The 17,523-nt window shown below is 44.2% G+C and overlaps 2 protein-coding genes across 9 annotated transcripts in view; one reads left to right on the forward strand and one right to left on the reverse strand.

The window, feature by feature from the left end:
* Positions 1–655, reverse strand: part of ZNF106 (zinc finger protein 106) — a 76,039-nt gene extending 75,384 nt beyond the window's left edge. For all 4 annotated transcript variants that reach the window (XM_064365933.1, XM_012442185.3, XM_012442183.3 and 1 more), the window contains exon 1: positions 553–655. The gene's annotated coding sequence lies outside the window, so the exon portion shown is untranslated. The remainder of the gene's footprint in view (positions 1–552) is intronic.
* A 4,391-nt stretch (positions 656–5,046) lies between these two features.
* Positions 5,047–17,523, forward strand: part of SNAP23 (synaptosome associated protein 23) — a 40,559-nt gene continuing 28,082 nt past the window's right edge. For 2 of the 5 annotated variants that reach the window (XM_012442255.2, XM_012442259.3), the window contains exon 1: positions 5,047–5,131. The gene's annotated coding sequence lies outside the window, so the exon portion shown is untranslated. Of the gene's footprint in view, positions 5,132–9,993; positions 10,069–17,523 lie in introns of all 5 variants that reach the window. The other 3 variants (XM_012442256.3, XM_012442258.2, XM_064365948.1) reach the window with 2 other exon arrangements.

Raw genomic sequence — 17,523 nt, forward strand, 5'->3', positions numbered from 1 at the left:
AACAAACTGAAAGGGGAGGAGGGTGTAAAGCGTTTCCTCTCCATAACTATAAACCGAGATTCTGACTAAATATTAAATGAACACAGTAACCGCTCCATAATTAGTTGCTATTATTAAGATGCATCACACAAGGAGAGAAACGAAAGGAGGAAAAGGAACGAAGGTTGTCAGTCGCGAGAGGTTGAAATGTGTCCCGGGCCTGAGACTATGGGTTTTAAGCACCAGGGTCTTTGGACTCCCCGCCCAACTGAGGACCGAAAGAGGTCAGCGGCTTCCCCTAAAGGTCAAGGCTTTGGAGCCACGATTCCTTCTGGGGCTGAGAGCAGAGCTGGAACGCCCCCACGAAAATCCGTACCCCGAAGCCAGCAGCACCGCCTGCCTGTAATCCCGCGCCGGCTCTGGGAGAGTGGACCACTGGGTTACCCCTGCGCCGCAGCCTGCCGGAGCAGAAAGCCGGCCGGGTCTTGCAGCCTCACAACCTCCCTAAGGGACAGACCACCAGGACCCTTGGGCTCCAATACGCTCAACGCAGGCAGGCCCATCGATACTCACATTCACAGCCAACCCCTCTTACTCCATCAGGCCGCCGAGGGCCAGGCGAGGGAGCTCCCTGACGCCCCAGACCCCCCCTTCAGTTTTGGGTCCAGGAGCCTGCTCCGGACCCGCTCCCCGCCGGGCCCCGCCACAGCCGCCGCCAGCGCGCAGGCGCACAGCGAGGCCGTCACGCTCTTTTTTTTTTTTTCCTTTGCCTGCCGCCGTTCTCAAGAATCTAGCTTTATTTGAACACAAGAGAGTGAACAACGGACACAGAGGAAGAGGTTTTTCTCAAAAAGAATGGAGGAAGAACAAAGGCAGGCCAGCTTCCGGGAGAGTCGGTCCGCAGCATTGGACGCTATGAACAGTCTCCCTGGTCCCTTTTTCATTTTCCTTATTTCTCCTTGTTCTTTTCTGGCCTCCCTCTAGCTCCTTCCTTGGTGTCCCGCCATTTCCTTTAGTCAGTGGCAACTGTTCAGGCTAAATTTTGAAATCACTCCTTCCTTGTAAAATTTACTAAAATTTAGTGGGAGTTGCAAGAGCTTTCAGGACAGACCTGCCCGAGTTTCAGATCTTGGACTAGCTACTAATAATTTACCACTTTGGGTAAATTAAAATTTTTTTTGGAACCTCAAGATCTTGAGTTAAAACTAGGATAATGTTGGGCCAGGCACGGTGGCTCATGCCTGTAATCCCAACACTTTGGGAGGCCGAGGCGGGTGGGTCAGGAGATGGAGACCATCTTGGCCAACATGGTGAAACCCCTTCTCTACTCAAAAAAAAAAAAAAAAATAGCCGGGTGTGGTAGTGGGCTCCTGTAGTCCCAGCTACTCAGGAGGCTGAGGCAGAAGAATCGCTTGAACCCGGGAGGCACAGGTTGCAGTGAGCCGAAATGACGCCACTGCACTCCAGCCTGGCAACAGATCGCGACTCGGTCTCAAAAAGAACAAAACAAACAAACAAAAAACCCTAAAATTAGGATAATGTTATCTCACAGGGTGTTGCTAAAATTAAATAACATAGGTCAAGTGTTTATCTATGAATGCTGCCTATCACAGAGCAGACATTCCATTATAACTGGTTTTATTCTTACTCATGCCTAAGGTTTATATATATATATATATATATATATATATATATATATAATTTTTTTTTTTTTTTTTTTAAGTAGAGACGGGTTTCACCATCTTGCCCAGGCTAGTCTCAAACTCCTGGGCTCAAGTGATCCGCCTGCCTCAGCCTTCCAAAGTGCTGGATTACAAGTGTCACCCACTGCACCCAGCCTACATTTATTATTATTATTTTTGAGACGAAGTCTCGCTCTGTCATCCAGGCTGGAGTGCAGTGGCACTATCTTGGTTCTCTGCAACCTGTGCCTTCCGAATTCAAGCAGTTCTCCTGCCTCAGCCTCTCAAGTAGCTGGAATTGCAGACATGCACCACCATGTCCAGATAATTTTTGTATTTTTAGTAGAGACAGGGTTTTGCCGTGTTGGCCAGGCTGGTCTCAACTTCCTGACCTCAAGTGATCTGCCCGCCCCGGCCTCCCAAAGTCCTGGGATTACAGGTGTGAGCCACCATGCCTGGCCGCCTATATTTATTATTAAACTTAGCCCATACCCATTCTCTCAGAGCTGTAATTTTAGTGACTGAGACTAGTCAGATAAAGGAAATGACATTAAGGTTGATCATTATGTGAAGTGTTCCTCTTATATTATTGAGATTATAACATCTCTGTTTAACCAGACCTTCAATGCCTCAAATAAAAGTGAGTGGTTACATTCATCTCTATGTAAATCCAGATTTGCTTCTAGAGGTTTAGGAAACTTCCAGTTCTGTGTTTGTGACATCACAAATCCTTGAAACACTCAAGGGCTGTGGTATGCTGCTCATTTTACTCTCCTTCAAAGGCATGCAATGGAAGAACTATTTTACCCTGTAAACTCTGGCCCATTGTTCAAGGAAAAGCCTTTAGAAGATCACAGTCAGATATTGGTGAGTGTTAAGGTAAGCTACTTTAGGGTTTGTCAACTTTGGGATTACTGACATTTTGGAACATATACTTTTTTGTTGTCAAGGGTATTGTGTGCATTATAAGATGTTTAGCAGCAGATCGGGAGCACTGGCTTGTATATGTAATCCTAGAACTTTGGGAGGTCAAAGCAGACAGATCACTTGAGTCCAGGAGTTTGAGACCAGCCTAGGTGACATGGTGAAACCTCGTCTCTACAAAAAATATGGAAGTTAGCCGGGTGTGGTGGTACACACCTGTAGTCCCAGCTACTTGGGAGGCTGAGTGGGAGGATCTGAGCTGCAGAGGTAGAAGTTGCAGTGAGCCAACATCACACCACTGCCCTCCAGTCTGAGCAAGACCCTGTCTCTGTCTCTGTCTCTGTCTCTCTGTCTCTCTCTCTCTGTGTGTGTGTATGTTTAGCAGCATCGCTGGACAAGGTGCTAGTCGTATCCACCCCCCATTTCCCTGTTATCACAGACATTGCTAAACATCCCCTGGAGGACAAAATTGTCCCTGGTTGAGAACCATGGAATTATATCATTGGCCATCCCAACCCTAAATGAACTCAACTATGCATTTTCTCCACCTCTGCCCTTGAAAAGTGACTACTGCTTGAGAAAGCTGCACAGGAGGGCAGAAAATGGTGAGTTCATTTTTGCCCATATTAAAAAGGCCCTCAATATTGCTTACCAGTCCTACAATGTTCTTCTGTCAATTTGTTGTATTACTTTCTACAATATTCCAAATCTTCTGAACTTTCCGTTAAACTCCCAATACTATCTCTTTTTCTGTCAGATGACCCTATCTCCAACTTCACAGAGAAAACAGGTCATCAAATGAGAACTTTAACTTCCTTTTGCTAAACATACAAACAGACCCATTCTTCCTCTCATAATTGGGGAAGTATCTTCTCTCTCTCTTTCTCCCTCCCTCCCTTCTTCCAAAACCACTCCTCTCACCAGTGCTTTGAACTGCCTCTAAACTGCCGCTATTCTTACCCTTTCAAGAACTTTGCCTACTGACTATCCCTTCTCTTCCTTTATTCAAACGTTATTTCTCAGTTGAATCTTCCCTCCAGTGCTCAAGTTTCTCCTCTCTTAATTCTAACAAAAATCAAAAAAACACCCGGGCTCGGTGGCTCACGCCTTTAATTCCAGCACTTTAGGAGGCTGAGGCGGGCAGATCACGAGATCAAAGATCAAGACCATCCTGGCCAACATGGTGAAACCCCGTCTCTACTAAAAAATACAAAAATTAGCTGGGCGTGGTGGCGTGTGCCTGTAGTCCCAACTACTCGGGAGGCTGAGGCAGAAGTGCTTGAACCCAGGAGGCGGAGGTTGCAGTGAGCCGAGATCCCGTCACTGCACTCCAGCCTGGCGCCTGGCGACAGAGCAAGACTCTGTCTCAAAAAAAAAAAAAAATCCAATAAACAAAAACAAAAAATCTTGATCCTTCATCATCCTCCCTCCTTCCTCCCTGTCAAGGCCAACCTTTCCAAAAGCATTCTACAACCTGTCCCCATCTCTACATCTCCCCCATCTCCAAACTATTAAGTTTTTTTTTTTAACCCCAGCATTCCACCAAACAGCTTTTACTGAGATAATCAGTGACCTCTGTGTTACGAAATTTAAACATTTCTCAGGCTTCGTCCTCCTTGATACCTTAGGAATAGACTACTTCGTTTTGAAACACTTTCTTTTCTTGATTTCCAGCACTTCGTTTTATTCTTAGAGGTGCGTGGAAAGGTTCCTGCAGCAAATGGTTTACAATAATCACCCATCTGCTTAAAACCCTTCAATAGCTTTCAGTGCCCATAGTACAAATTGGTCCAAAATTCCAAGACCTTCCAAAATCTAGCCATTGCTGGCCTTTTAAAGCTTTCTTCCCTCTACACTCGGGGATGTACGATTAGCACTAAGCCGTTAACAAGGATACACTACTAGAAATTTCCAAAATGCGTTATGTTGTTCTTGACACAAGTTGTTCCCCAGAACCTGGGAAACTCTAGCTCCTTCTCTGCCGGATTTCCGGGGGAACTCCTACTTATCCTTCATGACTCAAGTCACTTCCTCCGGGAACCCTTCCAGACACCCCTAAGAATGAAACGCTTTGTTTATTATCAGCCAAAGACGCCTCGGATTTTCTATGTACTATGCACTGTATTCCATCCACTATAATTTGTTTACAAATCTATATCTTAGTCTAGACAAATTGAAAGACGCTGAAGGGCAGAGAAAGCATTCTGTTAGCTTTCTTTTCCTTAGCGTTCATCTGGCACAGTGCCTGGCACACGGTTTGCCCTCAGTAAATGTTTATTGGATGAACACCTCCCAGCCTTGGGCAGGACTGAAATCTATCCGGTTAACTGGTGAATTCCCAGGCTCTCCGCCAGCGTGGCAGGGAGATTTAAACCCCCAGCACCGTGATTGGCTCCAGCTGCAGGGGTGTGTCCGCGTCAGCGGCGCACGGGAAGTGCGCAGGCGCGCGGCCTCGACGCGCGCAGGCGCGACTAGGGAGCCGCGCCAGGTCCGGTGTTGGGGTGTCGGAGCTACAGCGGCCGGAGAGGAGTGGCTTCACCCGCTTGGTGAGTCTCCAGGAGTGGGATGGAGGGAGCTGACCGGGATGAAGTCTGAGAGTATATCGTATTGGTTGAAAAGTTGGTGGGGTCAGGCTTAAGCGGACGAGGGGGCGCCCTGGCCCTTACTCGGCAGATGGGCCCGAAGCTAGGAGGGGAGGCGCCGGGAGAACCTCGAGGAGCCAGTGGAGGAAGGGTGGCTGGATGGTGGTTCCCTGGACCCTTCCTCGAAATTAAACAGAGATCACGTCTCGCCCCTCACCCCCACTGTGCTGCTGTGGTTGACATTAGTAGACTGCATGTATGGTGACCACGGTGATCAGATAGCTCTGAGATAATGGTTTGAAGAAGGACTCTGAGGTTCCTGGTATTGGGTAGTCCTTGCTCTCTAGAAAGGCTCACCCTTACCTCGCGGCTTTACTGCACAAATAAGAGGATCAGTAAAATAATGAATTTCACAATTCGGGATTGGAGTGGTGGGGGAGGGGGAAGTACTGTAAAGTGTTTTTTCACCTCATCCTTTTTTTATTCTTTAATCATTAGTCACCACAATGTTAGGAAAGGCAGTTGATGGGAGGAAACGTAAAGATATAAAAGTTGGGGAGAAAAAAGACAAGAAGGGAATATCCTTTTGCCTTTTGCTATTTGTCATCTCCTGGAATGGAGTCTATATTAGTCCATTCTCACAGGGCTGCAAAGAAGTACCCGAGGCCGGGCGCGGTGGCTCACGCCTGTAATCCCAGCAATTTGGGAGGCGAGGTGGTAGGATCACTTGAGGTTAGGATTTCGAGACCAGCCTGGCCAATATGATGAAACCCCATCTCTACTAAAAATGCAAAAATTAGCCTGGCATGGTGGCCAGCGCTTGTAATCCCAGCTACTCAGGAGGCTGAGGCAGGAGAATCACTTGAACCCTGGAGGCGGAGGTTGCAGTGAAGGGAGATGATGCCACTGCACTCCAGCCTGGGAGACAGACTCAGACTCGAAAAAAATAAATACCCAAACTGGGTAATTTATAAAGGAAAGAGTTTTAATCGACTCACAGTTCTGCCTGGCTGGGGAGGCCTCAGGAAACTTATCATGATGGTGGAAGGCAAAGGAGAAGCAAGTACCTTCTTCACAAGATGTCAGGAGAGTGAAGGGGGAAGAGACCCTTATGAAACCATCATATCTCACTATCTTGAGAACAACATGGGAGAAACCACCCCCATAATCCAATCACCTCCCACCAGATTTGAGATGAGATTATAGATAGCCAAACTATATCATTCTGTCCTTGCTTGCTTGCTTGTGTGCTGTCTCTCTTTTTCTTTCTTTCTTTCTATTTGATGAAGTTTCACTCTGTCGCCCAGGCTGGAGTGCAGTGGCGTGATCTCGGCTCACTGCAATCTCTGCCTCCTGGGTTCAAGCCATTCTCCTGCTTCAGTCTCCTGAGTGGCTGGGACTACAGGCCTGCACCACCATGCCTGGCTAATTTTATTTTTTAGTAGAGACAGGGTTTCACCATATTGGCCAGGCTGGTTGAGAACTCCTGACCTCATGATCTACCCGCCTTGGCCTCCCATAGTGCTGGGATTACAGGCCTGGGCCACTGCACCCGGCTCCCCTGGCCCCTTTCAAATCTCATGTCCTCATAGTTCGAAAAACAATCATGCCTTCCCAACAGGCCTCCAAAGTCTTAACTCATTCCAGTATTAACCCAAAAGTCCAAGTCCAAAGTCTCATCTGAGACAAGACAAGTCCCTTTTGCCTAGGAGCCTGTAAAATTAAAAGCAAGTTAGTTACTTCTAAGATGTTATGGGGGAACAGGCATTGATAAATGCTCCCATTCCAAATGGATGAAATTGGCCAAAACAAAGAGGCTGCTGGCCCTATGCAAGTCAAAAATCCAGTGGGGCAGTCATTACATCTTAAAGCTTATTCTAATCTCCTTTGACTCCATGTCTCACATCCAGGGCATTCTGATGCAAAGGGTGGGCTCCCAAGGCCTTAGGCAGCTCTGCCCTTGTGACTTTGTAGGGTTCAAGCCCAGAGGCTGCCCTCCTGGGCTGGCATTGAGTGCCTGCAGCTTTTTCAGGTGCATGGTGCAAGCTGTTTGTAGACCTGCTGTTCTGGAGTCTGGAGGATGGTGGCCCTCCAGCTCCACTAGGCAGTGCCCCAGTGGGGACTCTATGGGGGAGCTAACCCCACATTTTCCTTATGCACCCCCTGAGCAGTGATTCTCCATGAAGGCTCTTCCCTGCAGCAGACTTCAGCTTGGACATCCAAGCATTTCCACACATTCTTTGAAATCTAGACAGAGGTTCCCAAACCTCACTTCTTGACTTCTGTGCACCTGCAGGCCCAGCACCATGTGGAAGCCACCAAGGCTTGGGGCTTGCACCCTCTGAAGCAACAGCCCAAGCTATACCTTGGCTGCTTGTAGCCACCACTGGAGCTAGAGCAGCTGGGACTCAGGGCCCCAAGTCTTGAGGCTGCCCAAGAAACCATTTTTTCTTCCTAGGCCTCAGGTCCTGTGATGGGAGGGGCTACCTTGAAGATCTCTGACATGCACTGGAGACATTTTTCCCATTGTTTTGGTGATTAACATTCAGCTCCTTGTTACTTATGCACATTTCTGCAGGTGGCTTAAATTTCTCCTCAGAAAATGGGTTTTTCTTTTCTATTACATGGTCAGGATGCAAATTTTCCAGACCGTTTTGCTGTCACCTCTTGAACACTTTCTTAGAAATGTCTTCTACTGGATATCCTAAATCATGTCTCTCAAGTTCATAGTTCCACAGATCTCTAGGGCAGGGGCAAAATGCCGCCAGTCTCTTTGTTAAAGCATAGCAAGAGTGACCTTTACTCCAGTTCCTAGTAAGTTCTTCATCTCCATCTGAGACTACCTCAGCCTGGACCTCATTGTCTATATCACTATCAGCATTTTGGTCAAAGCCATTCAACAAGTCTCTAGGAATTTCCAGATTTTCCCGTATCTTCCCATTTTCTTCTGAGCTTTCTAAACTGTTCCAGCCTCTGCCCATTACCCAGTTCCAAAGTTACTTACACATTTTCAGGTTATCTTTATAGCAGTGCCCCAATCCTAGTACCAATTTATGATATTAGTCTGTTGTCACACTGCTATAAAGAAATACCTGGGACTGGGTAATTTATAAAGGAAAGAGGTTTAATCCACTCACAGTTCCGCATGTCTGCGGAGGCCTCAAGAAACTTAAAATCATGGTGGAAGGCAAAGGAGAAACAAGTACCTTCTTCACAAGGCGGCAGGAAAGAGATAGAGAGTGAAGGGGGAAGAGCCCCTTATAAGGCCATTCACATCTCTTGAGAACTCACTCACTATCATGAGAATAGCATGCGGAAACCGCCCCTTGATCTAGTCACCTATCAGGTCCCTCCACATACCGCTGGGGATTACAATTCGAGATGAGATTTGGGTGAGGACATAGCCAAACCATGTCAGGGCCAAGGGACTGTGACTGGGAGAGGGGAGTTTGGATACTGGCAGCTTTCTGATAGTGTTCCCTCAGCCATGTAAAGATAGTGTAGCTTCTTAGTAGCAGATGTTTCAGGAATTGAGAATGGTATTACTCCATCTGCTCTGCTGCTATTAAGACTTGTTCTGGATGTCCCAGTAAAATAATAATAGTGCATATATGGCCAGGTGCAGTGGTTCACGCCTGTAATCCCAGCACCTTGGGAGGCTGAGGTGGGTGGATCACCATAGGTCAGGAGTTTGAGACCAGCCTGGCCAACATAGTGAAACCCTGTCTCTACTAAAAAATACAAAAATTAGCTGGGCATGGTGGCACATGCCTGTAATCCCAGCTACTTGGGAGGCTGAGGCTGGAGGATCACTTAAACCTGGGAGGCGGAGGTTGTAGCAAGCAGATATTACACCACTTTACTCCATCCTGGGTGACAGAGCGAGACTTTGTCTCAAAGAAAAAAAGAAAAAAAAATAGTGCATATATGGCCAGATACAAGTGGTTTGCCCATGTTCTTGCCTATCCTGGAAAATACAACACTTGAAATTCATGAGACATCACTAGCTAGAATACTTTGAAATCTAATCTTAAAATATTTTATAGTAAAATAAGAAAAATTAATATTTCTGCCACCAGCAAAGTTGATGCCTAAGGCATCCAAATGATCATTTGTCATTTGTTCTTTTGGCAAGCTGTAATGAGAAGGAATGCATTTGTAGAAATACTAGCTCCAAGTGCAGTGGCTCACGCCTGTAATCCAGCACTTTGGGAGGCTGAGGTGGGCAGACCACAAGGTCAGGAGTTCAAAACCAGCCTGGCCAACATATTGAAACATGGTCTCTACTAAAAATAGAAAAATTAGCCAGACATGGTGGTGCATTCCTGTAATCCCAGCTACTCCGGAGGCTGAGGCAGGAGAATTGCTTGAACCTGGTAGGTGGAGGTTGCAGTGAGCCGAGATTGTGCCACTGAACTCCAGCCTGGGAGACAGAGCGAGAGTCTGTCTCAAAAAAAAAAAAAAAAAAAAGACAAAGAAATATCAGCAAATAAGAGAAACACCTTATGTTGCCATACTCCTGTGACAGGTCATGTGAAAGTAATTTAAGTGACTGTATAACTTAGCCTGCAGCTTGAATATTTGTCTTGCTAGGTTTTTTTTTTTAGGTGCTTGTAGTATGGGTTTATGCACTAGAAAATTGGTGTTATAGTTCCAGCATAAGGATGACTTACTGTGCCATTATTTTCCTAACAATATTACACTGCTTCATATCAACAGTGGAATTTCTGTATGCATCTTGGTGTTTGTTTCTTGTACTCTGAATGAACTTAGGTACAGTACACAAGCTCATTTAACTAAAGGTCAAATCTCTTCTAATCATTCAGAACACAACCTAGAACCAGAAAGAAAGTAAACAAAAACAGGCCTGTACTCATGGGACAGCTATTGAGTCTTCACCTGTGAGTCATACCACATCATATTTTTTGCCATTTAGAGTACTGTTATTATTCTACTTCATGTTTGATAGGCTTTTTAAAAAAACATTACCTACTTCCAAAGTGATAATCTGTGAAATCATGGTTTTTATGTATTATATACCTTTTTAAGTATCCATTGTAATAAATACATAACTGTTAAATATGCAACTCTTCTATATGTAACAGCTAAAATCATATTCTTGCTCTGTACTTTGGAAAATACTGCTTTGGGCCTAATCAGCTCATTTTTTTTTTTTCTTTCATTTGTAGAAAGTGATTTATTTAAAGAGAGAGAGAAACAGGAGAAGGAGAGAGAAAGAAACAGTTAACTCTCACACTGAGTGAGACAATCCAGAAAGATGGAATCCAGGAGAGGAAAGCAGCTTCCACACTGCATGGAAGGGAATAGAGAGAGATAGAGTTTAGGAGGGGAAGACAGGCTTCCATGAGTGTGGAAGGGGACTCCAGAGGAAAAATCCAGGAGAGAGAAAAACAGCTTCCACGAAGGGAGTGTTCGTGGAAGGGGACCCAAACATGGAGTCCCAATCAGCTCATTTTTAAAATAAAATGAAGACTGAACCAAAGCTAATAGTCTTGAAAATTCTGTGATCTTTATTATGGTGTTCATTATCTTGACACAATTCTAGCAAATTTAACTTGTTCCACCAGATGAAAGTAGATTAGGGCCGGGCAGTGGCTCATGCCTGTAATCCCAGCACTTTGGGAGGCTGAGGGAAAAGGATAGCTTGAGCCCAGGAATTTGAGACCAGCCTGGGCAACATGGCAAGACTGTCTCTACAAAAATTTTTTTTAAAAAACTAGCTAGGCCTGGTGCTTGGTGCCTGTGATCCCAGCTACTCAGAAGGCTGAGGTGGAGGATCACTTGAGCCTGGGAGGTCAAGGCTGGGGTAGATTAGAATAGCAAAAAGGAAAAAGAGGATGTTTGCTCTTTGATATTTTTGTGAAATCAGCTGCCTTTTTTTTTTCTTCTGAATTCAGGCTTTTTTTTCTCCCTCATTTGGTTCATTTATCTCCAACATTCTGAACATCTGTTTTTGAGCTATGTTTGCACTCCACATTATGTATTTGATAGCATGTATAATATATAACATTGCTTATCTCCAAGGGTGCTGAACTTTTTATTCCATCATTATATTTTGTTTCCAGGTCTATAGGTTGATAGAGGGGCGGATGACAAGGACTGCTCTTTTTTTTTTTTTTGAGATGGAGTTTCACTCTTATTGCCCAAGCCAGAGTGCAATGGCGCGCAATCTTGGCTCACTACAACCTCCGCCTTCCAGGTTCAAACTGTGCTCCTGCCTCAGTCTGGGAGTAGCTGGGATTACAGGCATGCGCCACCACGCCCAGCTAATTTTTTGTATTTTTAGCAGAAACGGGGTTTCATGGCCGGGCGCGGTGGCTCAAGCCTGTAATCCCAGCACTTTGGGAGGCCGAGGCGGGTGGATCACGAGGTCAAGAGATCGAGACCATCCCGGTCAACATGGTGAAACCACGTCTCTACTAAAAATAAAAATAAAAAATTAGCTGGGCATGGTGGCGCGTGCCTGTAATCCCAGCTACTCAGGAGGCTGAGGCAGGAGAACTACCTGAACTCAGGAGGCGGAGGTTGCAGTGAGCCGAGATTGCGCCATTGCACTCCAGCCTGGGTAACAAGAGCGAAACTCCGTCTCAAAAAAAAAAAGAAACGGGGTTTCATTATGTTAGCCAGGCTGGTCTCAAACTACTGACCTCAGATGATCCACCCGCCTCTGCCTCTCAGACTGCTGGGATTACAGGCATAAACCACTATATGTGGACCAGCCAGGACTATTCTTTTCTTTGCTGTGGTAGGTAGAAACTTGAAACAGATGTATCAAGTGCCTCCAACAATTGGAGGAAGTAGATAATGGAGCCAGGAAACAGCATGTACTGTATATTTTTAAATATTAGGAGTAGAAGAAGCCCATTTGTACTCATTTAGAGTCACATTTTGGTTTGGGTTTCAATTTAGGTTGTGTTGCTACTAAAGTATTTAAATCAGCGATTCCTATGTTTTTCCAGAATTCTCTCCCTTGTTACTTTCAGTGAGTTCCGTAACTTAGATGTAAAGTTTGTTTAAATTTGTTTTGACAGTGTTTTGGAAATTGAAATTACTTTAGATGGCCTTTCAATACTTATCAAAACTCAAGCCAAGTGTGATGGTATGTCTGTAGTCCCAGCAACTTGGGAGGCCGAAGTGGGATCATCGCTTGAGGCCGGGAGTTCAAGACCAACCTAGGCAGCATAGCAAAATAAATTTCAAACTTCTTGGTAAAGTATACAAAGCCCTTCTCAATATGTGTTCTGTCTGCCTTTTTTTTTTTTTTTTTTTTTTTTTTGAGACGGAGTTTCGCCCTTGTTACCCAGGCTGGAGTGCAATGGCGCGATCTCGGCTCACCGCAACCTTCGCCTCCTGGGTTCAGGCAATTCTCCTGCCTCAGCCTCCTGAGTAACTGGGATTACAGGCACGCGCCACCATGCCCAGCTAATTTTTTGTATCTTTAGTAGAGACGAGGTTTCACTATGTTGACCAGGATGGTCTTGATCTCTTGACCTCGTGATCCACCCGCCTCGGCCTCCCAAAGTGCTGGGATTACAGGCGTGAGCTACCGCGCCCGGCCCTGTCTGCCTTTTAAAGCCATCCTCTGCCCTCCATACATGCACACACACACATACTTTATATTCTTGCCTGACAACTGAATCCTTATATTGTAGCATTTTTTTTTTTGATAATTTAAAATCATAATTTTTTGGACTTGATCATACTTGGATTTTGACTCACAGAAATCAGAATCAGGAGGTGTTTGTGGTTTGTTTGTTTGTTTTTTAAGAGAGTCTTCTCTGTCACCAAGACTGGAGTGCAGTGGCATGATCATAGCTCACTGCAGCCACAAGCTGCTGAGCTCAAGTGATCCTCTTGCTTCAGCCTCCTGAGTAGCTGGGACTACAGGTGCATGCCACCAGGCCTGGTTTTTTTTTTTGTGTGTGTGTGTGTGTATGTGTGTGTGTAGCAATGGGGGACTTGCCTTATTACTCAGGCTGGTCTCAAACTCCTGGCTTCAACCAATCCTTTTGCCTCAGCCTCCTAATGTGCTGAGATTATAAGCATAAGCCACTATATTTGGCCAAAATCATGAGATATGTTTAATAATTATTATGAAAAGTTATAATAGTTTTATTGAGCACTGTGTGCGAGGCACTGCTCTAAATAGTGTGTATGAATTAGCTCAGTCCATCCATGTAACAACACTTAGAGTAAGCATTATTATTCTCATTTAATAGGGAAACAAGCACAGAAAAGTTATGTAAACAGTAGTTAGGATTTGAAACCATTATGCCTTCAGATATTGGGTACATAACCACTATACTATATGGTCTTTTGTATAAGCAAGAATGCCACTCTTTCAGTGTTCTGTGGGAATATCCTTTTCTGGGGAAATGAGTGCTTATGTGCTCTGTCTGTAGCTTCTGACTTCTAATATCAGAATATTTGAAAAACTAACCAGAGGGCATCTAAGTGGCTGGGTGTGATACCTCATGCCTTCTGGTACTCTGGGAGTCTAAGGCAGAAGAATCTTGAGGCCAGGAGTTCAAGACCAGCCTGGGCAACATAGTGAGACACCCTATCTCTACCTAAATAAATAAGGCATGTAAGTGAACTAAATAAGAGCTAAACTATGTGAATGGTTTCGGTGAATATTTTATTCAGGCAGGGTGAATCCTTGCCAATTGTTCTCACCCCACAATTGGTATGTCCCTGACAGATACCACTCTTATGCCTGTGATATTGTCTGTTCCTGGGTAGATTGCCAGCTTCTGGCTCTTGAGCCCCGTTCTTATCTTTCACATAGAACATCCCCATTCTGTTCACACAACCATTCTCATAAATAGGGTTAATATAATTGATTATAATCAAACCTACATCTGCCTCCCCAGGATTACTCCTGGGTCACTTAGAGTAGAATTGTGGAAGTTTCAAATTTGACAGGGACTTAAAAGACAAGCTGTTGGACATCAAGCAATTAAGTTACCATAGGTGCTTCTGTAAAACTGAAGTATAATTTTTTTTTTTTTTTGTAATTAGAGTCAGGGTCTTGCTTTGTTGTCCAGGTTACATTTAAACTACTGGGCTCAGGTGATCCTCCTGCCTGAGCCTCCTTAATAGCTAGGACTATAGGCCTGAAAATGTAATTTTGGTTTTCTTTTTGGTTCCTGGTTTTTAGTGGTACTTTCCAACTCGTTAATATGATTTCTGTCTTGAATCATGTGCTTCAGTGTACTTTGAAACCAAGCTTTTTCTTTTTTTTTTTTTTTTTGAGATGGAGTCTCACTCTGTCCTGAGGCTGGAGTGCAGTGGCGCAATGTTGGCTCATTGCAACCTCTGCCTCCTGGGTTCAACTGATTCTCTTGCCTCAGCCTCCTGAGTAGCTGGTGTTACAGGCACCCACCACCATACCCAGCTAATTTTTTGGTATGTTTTAATAGAGATGAGATTTCACCGTGTTGACCAGGCTGGTCTTGAACTCCTGACCTCAGGTGATTTCCCCGCCTTGTCCTCCCAGAGTGCTGCAATTACAGACGTGAACCACTGTGACTGTGCCCAGCCTGAAACCAATCTGTTTAATAGATATGATTCTGTGATATACTTATTATATTTGCATTTGAGTTATAGACTTTGTATGATAAAACGAAAAGAATTTTTAAAAAGAGAAAAATACATATATTTGCATAGTTTTGGGGCCTATAAATAAAAATGGTTAAAGTTGTTTGTGTAGAAGGAGATAGAAAGGAAACCTGAGAGAGGAAGTAAAAGGAGGAAGCTATCCTTAACATAAATGAGACCCTTGCCAGGCAAAGTGGCTCAGACCTGTAATCCTAGCACTTTGGGAGGCCAAGCCAGAAGGGAGACCAAGCCAGGAGCATCACTTTATCTTAGGAATTTGAGACTAGCCTGGGCAACATAGTGAGACCCTGCCTCTACAAAAAATCAGAAAAAACAAACAAACAAACAAACAAAAAACAGGTGTGGTGGCACACACCTGTAGTTTTTGTGCTCTGTAAACTTATAAATCTGTTTTCTTGATTGTTATAATCTGTCATATTTTATGATGAAAATAAATGTATGAAATTTAAAATATAACTACATTGCTAACTACTTGGAAAATTGGGAAAGGAAGAAAAATCACTCTTAATTTTACTAATACCACACAGCTATTGGCAGTATTTTGTTAATTCCCTACCAAACTTTTTTCTACCTATATATTTTTTCTCCGTAATTATAATACATATTTGATTTATTCACCGTATATACTAATCTTCTTCATAACCTAATCCCCTTTTTGTTGTTTGTGCCACCTTGTTTACCCAGACTTAGCCAGAAAAGAAAGAACTATTTAAGGAAAACTTCTATTTTTTTTAGACATGCGAATCTATGTATATTTTTATCTACAGAGTTGCCTGCGAATGGAAACTTGGTTTAATGTAAGCCTGTTTGGTAACTGTCTCGATGTGTGCAGACTCATGACTGACATGAAAATAGTTATATATAGCTGGCTTGGTGGTGGCTTACACCTGTAATCTCAGGTGGATGGATAGCTTGAGCCCAGAAATTCCAGAGCAGCCTGGGCAACATGGCAAAACCCCATCTCTACCAAAAAACACAAAAATTAGCTGGGCATGGTGGTGCACACTTGTAGTCCCAGCTCCTTGGGGGGCTGAGGCAGGAGGATCACTCAAGCCTGGTAAGTTGCACCACTGTACTCCCCAGCTTGGGCAACAAAGTGAGATCCTGGCTGGGTGCTGTGGCTCACTCCTGTAATTCCAGCGCTTTGGGAGGCCAAGGCAGGCGGATCACTTGAGGTTGACTTCATGTAATCCCAGCTACGCAGGAGGCTGAGGCAGGAGAATCACTTGAACCCAGGAGGCACAGGTTGCAGTGAGCTGAGATCGTGCCACTGAACTCCAGCCTGGGCAACAGAGTGAGCCTCAGTCTCTAAAAAAGAAAGAAAGAAAGAAAGAAAAAAAATACGGCTGGGTAGGGTGGCTCACACCTGTAATCCCAGCACTTTGGGAGGCCGAGGCGTGTGGATCACCTGAGGTCAGGAGTTTTGAGACCAGCCTGGCCAACATGGTCAAACCCCATCTCTACTAAAAATACAAAAATTAACCAGACATGGTGGTGGGTGCCTGTAATCTCAGCTACTCGGGAGGCTGAGGCAGGAGAATTGCTGGAACCCAGGAGGCAGAGGTTGCAGTGAGCCAAGATTGCACCATTGCTCTCCAGCCTGGGGGACAACATCAAGACTCCGTCTCAAAAAAAAAAAAAAAAAGCTAGATATGGTGGCAGGCACCTGTAATCCCAGCTACTGGGGAGGCTGAGGCAGGAGAATCGCTTGAACCTGGGAGGCAGAGGTTGCAGTTAGATAAGATTGCACCACTGCACTCCATCCTGGGCTACAGAGCAAGACTAGTCTCAGAAAAATAAAATAAACCAAGTGAGACTCTATCTCAAAAATAAAGTTGTATATAGACTATACAGTATCATCAACTTTAATATTCAAATTTAGCCTTGCAGATGTAACTATTAATATTTAGTAGCTGTTACTTTCAGCTGCATTTACATAAATGTCACTCATATTCAACCTTGTTACTTTCCTTTTGTTTGCCTACTATTTATTTCCACTTCAGTAAAAATATTAAAATAATGGCTAACATTGGATACCAGCCATGTGCAAAGCATTGTACCAAGTACTTTGCACAGATCATCTCTTTTTAATCTTCACAAAAAAAAAAAACAATGAAATAGAATGTTATCTCTGTTTTACAAATACAGAAACTGAGTTTTAGTGGGGTTAGGTAATTTCCTGGAGGTCACACAACAAATACACTGTGAGACCGGAATTTGAATGCTGGAGTTCCCTCTCTCACCCACTATGTTATCCTGCTATCACAAAAGTTTCCACTTGTTGCAGATGCTTTGGTTACCATGGAAGTAGCCTTCTATCAAAATAAGCCAGAGAGAATGCTGAACTTAAAAGTATGGTAATAAAAACCATTTTGAGTGTAACTCATTGAGGAACTTTTTTGTGATTAATTTTCAGAGAAGGAATAAGGCAGGAAACTAATTTGGTAGAATATTTTAGCTGCAAAATCCTTGTTTACTGGTATAAAAAGATTTTATAAAATCATTCTTGGCAGGACCCTGTGAGATTGATCATAATTTTTTTTTTTTTTTTTTTTTTTTTTGAGACAGAGTCTTGCTCTGTCACCCAGGCTGGAGTGGAGTGCATTGTGTCTCGGCTCACTTCAGCCTCCATCTTCCAGGCTCAAGACACAAACGTGCACTAATGCACTCGCCTAATTTTTGTATTTTTCTTTTAGTACAGATGGGGTTTTACC

Source organism: Aotus nancymaae, unplaced genomic scaffold (assembly GCF_030222135.1).
Source record: "Aotus nancymaae isolate 86718 unplaced genomic scaffold, 86718_ANA_hifiasm-v0.15.2.pri h1tg000062l, whole genome shotgun sequence".
Lineage (NCBI taxonomy): Eukaryota > Metazoa > Chordata > Mammalia > Primates > Aotidae > Aotus > Aotus nancymaae.